Raw genomic sequence first — 12,691 nt, forward strand, 5'->3', positions numbered from 1 at the left:
AAAAAAAAAAAAAAAAAAAAAAAAAAAAAAAGAAGACAAATGTTTGATTTATGCAAACTTTACATTTTCTCTACAATAGAAGCAAGCTAAGAAACTTATTAGTGACATATATAGCTAATAAGCACTTAATATATGAAGTATGGTTTTATAGATGATAGGCAAATAGTAAAATCAATAAGGCATAAACAGAAAATTCATAAAAGAAATATAATTAGCTAACAAACACAAAAATGTTTGAAACAAGTGATACATTTCAAACCAGCAAAGATTAAAAGCAATGAAATTACCTAACATGGGAAAGTGCAGGGAATGACCAATGTTTTCATACCATTACTGGTGGGAGTGAAAATTGATGAAACTTTTTATAAAACAAATTGTATTATGTGACAAAAGACTTTAAAATGTTAATGGCCTAGAATTTACACATGTAAGAATTTATCCAGGACAGAGATGAGCTAATAATTGGAAAAATGTTTATGATATACTTTCAAGTAAACAAAAGCATATTACGAAATAGCATGTATAATATGATTTCCATTATTATTAAAATATAAATTGTTTTAGTAGACCAGATTGGAAGGATTTACTCAAAAATGTTAACCATGGGTAAGTAGGCTAGAGGGATTTTTTCTTTTTAAAATTTTTATTGAATCATAATTGATTATACATGTTTTTGGTGTTCAACATTGACATATGTTGATCAAATCAATATTACTAGCATATATACTGTTACAAATCATACTTATTCTTTATGCCCCTTGTCCAATCTCTCCCTCTCTCCCTCCCCTTTCCCTCCTCCCACCACTGATAACCCTAGATTTCTTCTCTCCTTCTGAAAGAGTAATGGTTACTCTGTTGATTTGTTGCCTAGATGATCTGTCCAGTGCTGAGAGGTGTGTTCAGGTCCCCCAATATTATCATAGAGCAGATGCTTCTTCTGTCACTCTGGAATGGGCTTTGTGGAGAGAGACATCCTCTTCTTTGGTCTCTGCTGGCAACTCTTCTTGTGTCAATGCACTCCAGTGACTGGCAGACCATCTGCATGGTGGGCTGTGGCGTCTAGCCACTTTCGTGGCAGCTGTGGTTATTGTGGTGGCTGTGGTGGGCCACCCACATAGAGGAGGTGATGTTTTTGGCATGCTCCTTACCTAGTTGCTGGTGGCTCCTTGCTCCATGCCTTAGGACCCCAAGTGGGCCCCGTGGCTCTGGTCGTGTGCCTGGTTGTGGGAAGAGGGTCCAATCCCTGGCTCCATACCTTTGGACCCCAGGTGGGTCCTGTGGCCCTGGCGGTGTGTCTGGTTGTGGGCAGGGATCCGGTCCCTGGCTCCATACCTCAGGACCCCAGAGGGCCCCTTGGCACTGGCGGTATACCTGGTTGTGGGTGGGAGGTCCAGTTCCCCAACTCCATGCCTCAGGACCCTGGGTGGAACCTGTGGCGTTGGCGGTGTGTCTGGTTGTAGGCAGAGGGTCCAGACCCTGGCTTCAGACCTCAGGACCCCTGGCAGGCCCCAATGGGTACTCTGTTTTTTCTTTCAGTTCTGTGTTTGATTATTTGCTGTTCCCACCACTTTAACTCTGCACTGGAACTAATTTTTTGTCCTTTGCTTACTTCTAAAGTGGGGGAACTTTCTGTGGGGACCAGTAAAAAGCTAAATTGCTGCTTTGCTGCTGATTCCCTGGGGAAGGCTTTTTGTGCAGCTCAAGATTTAATGGTAGACTTTATAGGTACTTCCGGGTTTAGTGGAATCTGATGCACCTGGGTTGTGTAGAAACACTGGTCTGGGCTTGAGTCTTTTCCTCAAACTGCACCCCATGCAATTCTATATTCCTGACCAGTCTCCTCTGAGTGGTCCTACACTGAGGGAAGGCTTTTTGTGCAGCTCAGGTTTTAATGGTTGACTTTATAGGTACTTCCAGCTCTCCAGAGACCTAGTACACCTGGGTTTTGTAGAAACTCTGATCTGGGCCTCAGTCTTTTCATCAAACTTCACCTCATGCAATTCTATATTCCTGACCAGTTTCCTCTGAGTGGTCCTGCGCTGATTGAGGGGCAGATCAGCTGTCCTTGCTGTGTCCCAGTGTTCCCCCAGTGGGCCCATCTCCCCCCCCCACCAGTGCTGTAAACACTTCCCATGGGACGGGCCATGTGCTGGTCCCTTGCGATGACTCACTGGCCTCTGAGTGGCTCCTTTTCTTCAGTTGGTGTGGCTCCTTGCTCCTATGTGGGTCCACAGGAACCCTAGTAGTGGTCTTGTTGGCCTGGGGGCCAATAAGGCCCTCATGTCCTCTGCCACCTCCATGTAATTTCATCCAAAGGGCACAGCTGCAGCTTTTGCTGGCTCCTGCTCTGTGCACTCAGCAGCTCCAGCCTTAAAGCAGCCATAGCACAAAATGGTTGGAGCAGTTTTTTCTTTCTCTCATTGTGGCTTCTCCCACCTTCATGCACTCCGTGGGTCTCTCCTCCTCCTCCCCTGAGCTCTAGTGGCCCCAACTTGGCTGTTGTTGCTTTTTTATAGTTGTAAGTTGGTTGATTTGTGGGAGAGAGTGACACTAGGGACTGTCTATTCTGCCATCTTGACCAGAACGGCTAGGGGGATTTTTATTTTCTTCTTTATGCCTTCCAACTTTTTAATATTTTTCTATATTGAGCTATATATTACTTACATAATAAAAAAATTTGTGTTTTTAAGATGTCATTGCTGCAAATAGCAAAAGGGCTAAAATTTGGCAGATTAAGGCAGTAAACCAACCCTAGTGTATCTCTGGGGTGGTGCAATGATTCTCATTTTGATTTTGACTCTTTTTCCTTTAGTCTAGACCACCACTGTCTATTGGAAATTTCTGCCAAGGTGGAAATGTTCTATATCTGTGCTACTAACCACACGTGGCTATTGAGCACTTGAAATGTGGCTGGTGCAATTCAAGAACTGAATTTTAAATTTTATTTAGTTAAGCTTTAAAAGCCATGTGTGGCCAGTGATCTACATCCTGGTTATGTCATGAGGGGTCAGGGTGTACCCAGGTTGAGCCCTTGTCTGCTGGCAATTCCTGCCTACACTATCTCTTGGGGGCTTCACTATTTCCTTTAGCCACATCTCGGGTCCAGGTTCTTCTCCTGAGCATGGCATTCTCATTTCTAACTTCATGCCGGACATTTTCACTTGAGGCCTTTTCATTGCCTTAGATCCAACATGCTTAACTCCTAGGCCTTTGATGGTACTATCAATCTCTTGGTCACCCAGGCCATAAACTTCAGAGCCATCTTTTGCACCCTATTTCCAACCTCAAAGACTTTCCTTTCAGCATCTCCCATATCTGTTATTCCCTTTATTTCCACTTTCAAGACTGTGGACCTAAATAACAGAGAGGGAGAGTCTGTTAAAGAAAATGATATTTATTCGGGAAGAGGGCACAGCAATGGGAATACATGTGCCATAGTAAACTATGTGCCTATTCAGGGAGGTAAAGGAAGACAAATTTTTTTTTTTTTCCTTTTTTGTCTTTTTTCATGACCAGTAACGGGATCGCAACAGTTCTTTGCTGCTGCCTGTCTGGCCTTTGAGCTGGGTCTTGAGGTAAAAGCCTGGAAAACACTCATTCACTCGTGTGTGTGTACTCATTCATTCATTCATTCATCAAGTTTATCTCACAGTTCTAATAATTTCCTGCTTTGTCTTCATAGTCATCATAATTTTTTGTTTATTCTCTTGCTTTCTTATTTGCCTGTGTCTCACCCTAGAACATGAGGTCCTACAGGCAGGGACTGTGTGTTTTATTCACCACAGTATCCTTAGTGCCTAGCACAGTTCTAGCCCTCAAGAAAGGGTGGCTGACTGTTGAATGAATGACTGGAAATCAAGAAGTCAAGAAACATATTTAATTGTTGAATGAATGCGTCAGTGACCAAGGCTGTGAGTACATGAATGAGTGAATGAACCAGTCTGAGGCTCAGTCTTCTCATGTGTCAAGTGAGGATGGTACCATGAATAGCTACTGTCTGTGTACAACGGGGAGGTTTAGATAATGCATGTGTGCACGTCATTAGGGCTGGTTACAAGTTTTCCAGATCCCTTTCTGGGTGCACGTTAGGAATGCATTCCCTGCCCCCTTGAAGTTGTGGGGCCAAGTGACTTCTTTGGTCAATGAAGTGTGAGTGTACATGATGAGTCCCTTCTGGATGAAGGCTTTAAGAGCCAGTGAGAGAGAGTCGCCATGCTCCTTCCCCCCTGTGAGGACAACATGGACCCCCGAGTTACTCTAGATCCCTGAAGGACCGTGATGAGCCGAGCTCCCCTGCTGACCCATGCTGAATACATGGTGTGAGTGGGAAGCACATTTTGTTGTGCTAGGCCACTGAGAGTTTGAGGTTGTTACTGCAGCACAACCCGGCCCATCCTGACTAATGAGGAACAGTGGAGGAGTAAGAGTCTCCTGCTCATCACATGAGAAGGGCCTTCTCCTTCCTGGATGCCAGGAACACTAAGGACAATGGAGACATTTTTATCCAGCTCTTTCCCAGTTGGCTCTGCTGCAGGAAAGCAAAGAAACCCAGACATGAAGTCACCGCTTGTTTGCGGCAAGAGAGCAAGAAAAAAGCCTCAGCAGTATTGTGTTTGCCTTATTAAGGCTCATTTTCTCATTACAATTTTCCCTCCTAATTGCTGATTTTTCCAGCTTCTCCAAGAGCTGTTCTACTTCTGCCTTGTTCCCCTACCACTCCCCGCCGCCCCCTCCCAAGAGCTGGTGCTTCGAGAAACTGCCACAGATGGGCAAAAGAGAAACACACATGCTTGTTTTTAATTTACTTGAAATCCTCTTCTCTTGGTGCTACTGGGACGGACAGCTGCCAGGCTCTACTGGCCATGTGGCTGGGGACTCAGCTCTGAGGACCAGCCCTGGGGACGGAGGGACTCCATCCTGGTCTGGTCCATGGCTCCATGTCCTTCCCGAGGGCCTCTCTTTTTTGGCAGTAGGTGGCTCTCTCCTGGCCGAGACCACTGAGCCTCAGAAGCACCTGGGCACAGCAGTCTGATAGGAACCATGGTCTCGACTCCTTGGATCCCATGGCTCTCTCCTGGCCGAGACCACTGAGCCTCAGAAGCACCTGGGCACAGCAGTCTGATAGGAACCGTGGTCTCGACTCCTTGGATGACTGGAGCACTCCCTGAGCACCACCGTGCACCCAGAGCTGTGCCTGGAGTTACTTCCCTATGCCAGCTGTGCCTTGTTGTCCCCTTGGTGGGAGGGAGAAGTTGTCACCCCCATTTTCACTTGTGGAAACAGACTAAAACTGAGTCATCTCGGTTAGTGCTGCTTTCTTAGGTAGCAGTGGCAGAGCGAGAGTTTCCCCTCAGTCTGTCTGTCTTCCCCAGACACTCCGTCCATACCACAGGCCTGCCCAGGTCAGCAAGGAGCCCATCACAAGTGACAGAAACATTTCCCTGCTCTTCTCTGAGCCAGGTTTCAGTCAGATATACCCCAGTCACTGGCCACGAGACCTAAGTAGATTCCTTCTCTCCTCGAGGGCTTTGTTCCCACCTTCTGACTGAGGGGACGGGATCAGATGATGCCTGTGGGTCTTATATTTGGGATTCCAGGCACAATCTTCTCTTATAAGCCTTCCGCACGTTCTCAGGGACCTCCCAACACCCACGAAGCAGGGAGGACGGGAACTTTTGACATGACGGCAGACAGCCCCAGACTTGCGAGTTCGGATAGTAGAGTGGTTTGGAGTTGTGCTGGCTCTGCCACTGGTGGGCGTGACACTTCACCTCGCCAGCCTTGGCTTCTTCACCTGTAAAAGGAAGGTGATAATCTTTCCCTCCTCGATGGGGAGTAAACGTAAGCATAAACTAGTAGCTCAGTGTCTGGCAATGAGTCAATGTCCCTAAAATGGTAGTGGCTACTACTGCTCTGTATCATCATCAACGTCGTGGCCATTGTCATACTTATTATTTTTTTAGAGTCGAGGAAAGCTACAGCTGTTTAAGACCAAAAAGCTCACATGGTGCAATTTCTTTTTCTTTTTTATACAAATTGGGAAACCAAGGTCAAGAGAAGAGAAACACCGTGTTCAACCCGGGTCCTACGAAGAGTCAGCGCAGACTAGAACCTGGGCCCCAGCTCTTTCCTGTTTTGCCCCTGCTGTTCCTCTGTCCTGCAGTTTTTCTTCCTTTTCTTTGCTTTTTGTTTATTTTGTTTTTTGGTGGCTGGCTGGTACGGGGATCTGAACCCATGACACTGGTGTTGTAAGGCTGTGCTCTAACCAATTGCGTTAACCAGCCCGCCCCTGCCCTGCACTTTTTTGTGGAAAAATAAAAGCACCTGCATCTGAGAACAGTGGGAATGTCTTGTCCGATCTCCGTGGGAAAGGCTCCGACAGGCACAATTCCCACGGAATCATGGGTTGTCATCAGAATCAGGAGGAGCCAGATCCTCTGTCAAGGTTACCAAAAGGTGGGGCAGCAGCGGAGGCCCCAGAGTCGGGTCCCTCACCAGGGAGCACTGGGGTTGCGCTATGTCCGGTGGCAAGGGGAGGCCCTGGCCGGGATGTCTAGGACACCTGCCCTGCTCAGAAGCGGCTGCTCTCAAGGAGCACAAACCCGCACCGCTGCCACTTACCTGACCAGACCGTCCTTTTTGTTCGTAGCACTTATGACAATCGTGGCATTTACTAGGGTGGTTGTGTCTTCAGCATCTGTTTCTCCTGCTGCACGGCAGGCTGCACGAGGAAGGGGCCGGTCTTCCCTGCCGCGGTTCCGCAGACTCCAGCCCAATGCCCGGTACTTCGTAGGGCCTTGTCGGGTGAAAGAAACGAACAAAAGTTTGCTGAATGGAATCCTTTGCATTTCTTTACCGGTTTTTCATTTATGGAGTTCCTTTATGTCCTATTATTAGTTCATTCTACATATCCCTGAGAGGTAGGGATTCATAGTCCCGTTTTATAGACTAGAAAACAGAGGCTTGGATTTTAAAGCTCTGCCACCAGTATGGCAGCAATTTGCCACATGGAACTATTTAAATTTAAACTCAAATTAAATAAAATTTAAATGTAAATTTAGAATAGTTGGCTTGGAGATGCAACAACTGGAGGGGCCGGTAGGTTAACTGCAAAGCTGTTATCTGCCCGAACCCAATCCTGCCTCCAGGCCCCAGGACCCATCCTCACCTTCTCCTTCCCCACTTCCTCCTCACACTCAGCAGGGACCCGGCCCTTCAACCTCTCTCCTCTCTTCCATGTTTGCCGCCTCAGTCCCACCATCTGGGTGGGGATGGAGGGCTGGGCTCCTGGCCTGCTCCAAACCTGCCAAGAGCCTCCTGCTCCTCCTCCAGAGGCACAGGGAGGGGAGGGGACGGGTGAGGCCACTGTGGGGGAAGGAATATGAGAGCCTGCTGTGAGACAGGTGGGCCGGAACCTTCTCTCCATACTCTCTCTCTTTTTTTTGTTAAATTTTATTGTGTGTATTTGAGGTTTGCAACATGTTGTAGAACACATATAGATAGTAAAATGGTCACTATCATGAAGTAGATTAACATACCTATCATCTCACATAGATACTTTTTATTTATAAAAACAGCTAAAATCTACTTATTTGACAAAAATCCCTAATACAATACAATTTTATTAACTTTAGTCCTCATTATATGTTACATCGCTAAATTTGTACATCCTACATATCTGCTATTTTTATCCTTTAACCCACATCTTTCCATTCCCCACCCCTTGTTTGTGGTAACCTGTTTCATTCTCTGTCTCTGTGTATGTGAGCTCTTTTTGTATATTCTGCATATAAGTGAGATTATGCGATATTTTTCTTTCCATATACTCCAGCATTTAACCTTCCTGGTAATCCTTCCATGTGAGTAAAGACTATCTTTTTACTCAAGGTCATGCAACTAGTAGTAATAAGCCAAGACCTGCTAGGTACTTAGGTGTCAGACACAATGACCCTCCCAGGGAAGCATTGTTTTTATCTTCCTTTTACAGACCAGGAAACTGAGGCACAGAGAATGACTTGCCCAAGGTCCCATGGTTAATTGATGGCCAGACCTGGATTTAAACCCAGGACCGTTTGGCATCTGGCCCTTAAGCTCTGAAAACAAAGGAACTAGATTTTAACCTTGCGGCTCCGTGGCCTTGCAAAGCTTTCAAGGATGTGGGCTGTAGGAAGGTGGGATGGGGCTTTTCTCCAAATCCTGGGGTCACATTAGAGCAGTCTCCTTGTAATTCTTGTTTCTACTGTCTTGCGGCTCCGTGGCCTTGCAAAGCTTTCAAGGATGTGGGCTGTAGGAAGGTGGGATGGGGTTTTTCTCCAAATCCTGGGGTCACATTAGAGCAGTCTCCTTGTAATTCTTGTTTCTACTGTCCTAGAGTTTTCTCTGTCTCCGTATGTTAAAAAGAAAGAAAACAGTTTAACGACAACAACACAGAAAAACTTAGATCATTTAAAAAAATACAAAAAAGTCTGACTTATGTGAAATTTAATTTAATTTATTTTTATACCAGCAGCTGTCAGTTCAAAGAACAACAACAAAGTAGCCATCTGTGCTTAATTTCATCAATCCACTGTCGATGGTCACGTGAGTGTGGCTTTTGGACTGAGGCAGAGCACGTGGCCAGATCTCAGCAGCACCCCCTGCCCCCCACCACCGGCCAGCTGTCCAGGTGGGGGAAAAGGGGGTCTGGAGGAAAAGAGGGAAAGGATGGAGGGGGCTCCATGCGGGAGCAGAGGGGCACAGTACCTGGCCACTCAGGGGCTGACCTTGTCACCAGCAAGGAAGACCCAGCAGTCTCTTCTGAAGACATAGTAGCCCCCGACCTTTGACGTTTGCTTAGCCCTGCGTTAGTTCATCAACTCCTCATGCCAGTGGTGTGTGGGCTTTTCAGCCCTGCTGACCAGATGGGGAAACCAAGTCTCAGAGGGGTCTCTCGCCCAAGCCAATAAATAGATTCAGACCCTGGTTTGTTACACCCCTGAACCGTGTTCTTCTCGTTATACTGTGTGGCCTCCTGAACTTGAAGGGACGGCAAAAAATCCCTGGGGCTCAGGGGATCCTTGTACACTGAAACTTAAAGAGAGAGTGGGGCCCAGGAAGGTGAAGGGACCCCAGTTCACAGACCTGAACTGAAGCCTGGTTGAACACGTGTGGGAACTTGCCTTCGGTCACGTAAGGCGTGTAGAGGAGGCAGGGTCCACTCTTACAAACTGCTCCTCCCACCGTGAGGAATCACGGTGCTCACACTACTAGAAAGTCTGTCCAGAAGAACCCTGCACTGCAGCGCTGAATCTCAGGCCCTCGGGGATCAGCCAGGCAGTCCTCCCCCTTCGACAGACCAGGAACCAGAGACCCGAGAATGAGGGGGAGGGACATTCTCTTGCTGCGCAGGGTCAGCTGCAGAACCAGCCTGGGACCCCGGTCTCCCCACCTTGCTGGCGTGACCTCAGGCTTTGTCTGCACTGCACGCCAGCACTGCGGCCTGTCCTCTCTGAAGTGGGCTGGGGTCGCGAGGCTTTCCCAGGCCCCATTTCTTTGTGATTCAAGGAACAAACCCTGGGCTTGAACTGACCCCTTCTGATGGCAGAGCCAGGAACGGTGTAACCTGGACAAAGCCCTCCTCCTCCCTGAAAAAAGACCCAAAGCCCCCAAACAAAAAATCAGAAGAATCCCCAGTAGGAATTCCTGGGCAAATCACAGCTTTATTTACTGCTGAACTAAAAGAAGGAAGAGTGAGCAAGTCAAAATCATTAAAATATAGATGGAGAAAGTCACATTTTTCAATTTGCCATATTAAAGAGAGGGGGGGACACGCCAATTGGCTTGTCATCTTCTCATTAAATAACAGATGGCAGCTGAGTCACCGCTCCCGGCAGCCAGGAGGCTGCTGGTCCGCAGGCTCCCTCGCTCGGGCCCAACCACTCAGGACTGAGGGGGCCTCGCCTCCTCTCACTGCTTCGTCCTCCACCAGCCCCATTCCACACCCCCCACCCCATCCAAAGATCTGAAAAGCCCACCTGTCCCTTCTCTCATTCACTCAACAAACAGCCCCAAGCACCCCCCGTGTGCCTGGCCCTGTGCTGGGCTGGGGGACACAGCCCCTGCGCCCATGGAGGCCCCAGCCAGGCAAGAGATTCGGAAAATGGGGAAGAATCCAGTACTGTGAAGTCAGGGTTACAGGAGGGGACACCCAGGAGCTGTGGGGACCCAGGAGAGGCACCTGAACTAGCCTGATGGGAGCGGGACCAGGCTGCATGCAGAGTGTGGCAGGGGTTTCTCCTTTCAAAGGCAGTCCATGCCCAGAACCTCCAGTGCCCCAGAGATCTGGGTCTCCCTGCCTGGAATCTGCTCCTTCCTACCAAATGCCTTGCCCCTGGGGGTCCTTCCTCCCTCTCCCCCACCCCCAGCATACTTCCATCCCCCCCTACCTATATCCACCCCTACTGGTTGAGCACCTGCTGGCTGCCGGGCATGGAGGTGGGCGGAGTCCCTTCCCCCTAGGAGCTTCCGTGCAGCAGCAGAGATGCTGTTTCTGGCCTGTAGACGGTCATGCCCACGTCCCTCTCAAGTCAATTGAGATTCCCAGCCTGCACACCTTGGTCTTTCCTCACAGGTATTACAGGCTCAATCTGGACCCAGGCCCAACAAACTGAGAGGCCTTGTTTTTACAGAACTTGTGACTGTGATGGCAAGTGTTGTAACTGTCGTTTCTGTCGAAGTCAGAAGGAAATCACATGCATTGCTGCTGTGCAAACTAGCCAGGTACCTCTCCCATGGCCACAGTGTGAACCACCATGGAGACCAGCCCAGCTTAATAGAATAAACTCAAGCAGTGAAGTCCCGACTGGGTTTTAATTGATCAGACTCTCATTCTTTAAGCACTTTAGAAGTGATAACTTGCTGAGTCCCCAGTTCTAACTTGAAAGCTTGTGTTGAAATGGGTTCTGCTGCATCTCGGCAGTGGGAGCTGGGCACGTCCTTTACTCTGCACCCAGCCTCCTACCCGGGACAGCGACGGTGGGAGCAGTCAGTGCTCCTGGGCGTGGTGAGGATGGAACGGATGGGAGGGGCCGCCGAGGGGTTAGACAGTAGTGCTTGTACTGGACTGTCCTGCACTGTGGATTTTCAGGTCACAAGCACATCAGAGGTGGGATATTCAGGATGTCTGTGTCTCCAAGCTTCCTCCAGAAGCCCAACTCTGGGACAGTGGGATCCAGCTCCTGTCATCAATTGGTAATGGGCAGCCTGCCTGAGAGTTGCAGTCTGACCTGAAGCCCCAGGCTGCCTTGCCCCGACCTCCACAGGCACTCCTTGTCTGTGGGATAAATTATGAAATTCTTTGCATTTTTTTGGGCAGCAACATCTGGTCTTGCTGATCTGCAACCCCTGACGAATGAGCGTCCAGATCTCTTTCTTGTCTGCCCTGACTGGCTCGTACTTTCCACCTGTTTGAAATCAATATTCTCTGGTGTAAACTGTGACATGTCCTCTGCACTGTGCCACGGTCCACTTTTTCTCCAGACAGCTCTGTAGTGCAAATGTTGGCTGGCGACACATGCCCTGCTGGCTCTGTCTGCAGAATGATTTCTGGGATCTCGGCTGACTGCCCACCCACCCACTAGGACAGCATTGTGCTGGAGGACACGTGCTTTTCCAGCATTCTCCTGTTACCTGGATATCCCATAGACACCTTCGATTCAGCATGTCCAAAAAAATTCATCTCCCCCAACACCTACAATTCAGCATGCCCCACAAACCTCACCCCTACTCTCCAAACCTGCTCCTCTCAGCTTTCTGATCTCTATGAAGTCCCACCACCCACCCAGTCACTAAACAAGAAAGCTGCATGTCTGCAGCTCCTGTTAGCTTCATGTACTTGCCTCCTAAATCCACCCGGAACCTTCCCTCCTGCTTCCATCCCCCTCCTTCTGCTTGTAAAGACTGTTGAAAGAAGTCTTTGATTCTCCTGCCTCCAGTCTTGTTTCTCTCTAAGCCGTCCTCCAGACAGCCACAAGAATCGTCTTTCTACGACATCAATCTGATAATTTGGCTCCCCTCGCCCTCTGTCTGTCCTCTGCTCGGCACCTTCTGCAGAGTGGCTCCCTTCCTCCTGGCTCTGGATAGGAATGCCCTTCCCACCCTCCCTCTTGTGACTTCAGTGACTCCTTTAAAACCTCAGTCCCTTGCAGGTGTCACCAGCTTTTCTCCCATGCCTTGGACAAGCCTCTGGTGACTTATCTGCCACCTGTCTGCAGCAGGGCGGGCGAGGTGTTTGCCATGGGTTGTGCTGCCCTGCTTCCAGGTGCTCTGGGGTTGAGAAGAGACTTTTCCAGCTCCCTCTGCATTTGCTGGAGCCTCGTGACCAGTTCTCCCCAGTGGGATTGGAGGGGGAGTGATGCGTGTCACTTCCAGGCAAGGAGCCTAAGGGACAGGTCTCTCATCCCCTCCGTGCACACTTGCAGGCTGGATGCCACTGCACACAGCAACTGCAGTGACCTGCGTGTTGAAGATGCAGGAGCCACGGGCGGCCAGGAGTCTGGGGTCTGAGTTATGGCTTAGAGAGGAGCTGCTCGCTGACCAGCAATGCCTGCAGGGGCTTTCCATAAGTGAAGGTCAAACTCCCAGCTGTACACGTTCGGGTTTGTTTGGAGCAACAGCTAACGTCACACTAAACTGAGGGTCAGCGATCCACAGC

Source organism: Galeopterus variegatus, unplaced genomic scaffold (assembly GCF_000696425.1).
Source record: "Galeopterus variegatus unplaced genomic scaffold, G_variegatus-3.0.2 Scaffold198, whole genome shotgun sequence".
Classification (NCBI taxonomy): Eukaryota; Metazoa; Chordata; class Mammalia; order Dermoptera; family Cynocephalidae; genus Galeopterus; species Galeopterus variegatus.